We start from the raw sequence: 1,453 nt of genomic DNA on the forward strand, positions 1-1,453 counted from the left end.
GTATTTTGAGAGAAAATACTTACAGAACCTGAATTGATGTAGACATAAACTCTTCCTTCTTCTCTGATGGTACTTTCCATGGGAGCACCAACTAGCAAGTCTGAGAGGCCATCTGAATTCAGGTCCACAGCGCAAACCGCAGCCCCAAAGTAAGAACCAAGCTGCGTGCAAACAAGAAATTCAGTCACTTCAGTTTTTTATGATAGAAGTTCTCAGGTGCAGAAAAGTAGCATAAAAGACATACCTTTTTACCTCTTAGTTCAAACAGAATATTCAGTTGCTTGTCAATGCTAAAAATGTACGCCTAAAATGAGAAGAAACCAAAAGCGAAGCTCAGCAAACTAATCTGAAATACTACCTTCTGTTTTCTTTACAGCATCTGCTAGAGAATCATCTAGGCAACACGTAGTATCACAAGGCTTGCTACTTGCTATTTCCTATCTGTACCTTTAACATTGCAGTTCACAGCAGTATTATGTAGACTGTCTTCCCTCCTTCCTTCTTTAACTTTTCTCCCTAGGAGAAATCATATTACCTGACACATGTCTTTATTCTGTTAATCTAATCTGGGAAATAAATGGGTGGCTAGTGGTGGAGTATTGATCAAACCAACAATATAAGCAATCTCTTACTTTACCAGTCTGCTCCTGTTGGGGAGCCCCTCCAATTACTTCTGTGCTAGATGATGCCAGAAAATGTCCAGCTCCAACAGAGTACCCTGCAAAACGGAAATGCACTGTTCAATACTGTCAGTGCTATACAAACTAAAAAATGGGAGCGTGACGTATGAAAGCTGTCAACACTACAAATTATTACAAGTCTGACATTCAGACCTCATGCAAGTTAGCAATGAAAACAGAAAGGAAAACTTTTAAGTATAAGCAAAAGGTCCATGCAAACAGTAAGCTCCTGCAAGTAGAAATGAGCGTCAGAAACACATTTCTTCCCAGAGATTCAATTATCTGCCAAACTTTAAAAGTCTGTAAAATAAATGGCAAACACCTTCTGTTACTGCGTATTCTACAGTTGCTCAGTGAGTCCATAACACAATGCAAACTATCACGTGCACACAGTGCAACATGGAAGTACTTTATTCGATTGTCACTCTAACTATTGTTGTAACTGGACTGCAGTGAACTTGAATGTGGGGGTACTTATGCCTGTGCACATCCTTATGTCTGTGTGTGCATGTTTTTATATACACACACACAGGTTATTGTGTATGTCCCCATAGCAATAAATCAGACCAAAAGCTTGATTACGCAGTAAGAAAACATTACATCAGCTTTTGTAATTGAATCTACATAACAACATATTTGTCTGTGTGAAGACAGCTCTTGATAAACAGGACCACATTTTGGTGCAGACATCAAGCCACAGAATTCTGATGCCACAAGCTGTAGCTACACCAGTCATTGTTATTCCTTCCAGAATGCATGATGGCTAAATTGAA

General features: G+C 39.2%; 1 protein-coding gene across 1 annotated transcript in view; it reads right to left on the reverse strand.

The window, feature by feature from the left end:
* The window catches only part of ITGA4 (integrin subunit alpha 4), a 23,466-nt gene that overhangs the window by 21,245 nt on the left and 768 nt on the right, over positions 1-1,453 (reverse strand). The window lies entirely within an intron of this gene.

The sequence above is a fragment of the Meleagris gallopavo genome, chromosome 7 (genome assembly GCF_000146605.3).
Source record: "Meleagris gallopavo isolate NT-WF06-2002-E0010 breed Aviagen turkey brand Nicholas breeding stock chromosome 7, Turkey_5.1, whole genome shotgun sequence".
NCBI lineage: Eukaryota > Metazoa > Chordata > Aves > Galliformes > Phasianidae > Meleagris > Meleagris gallopavo.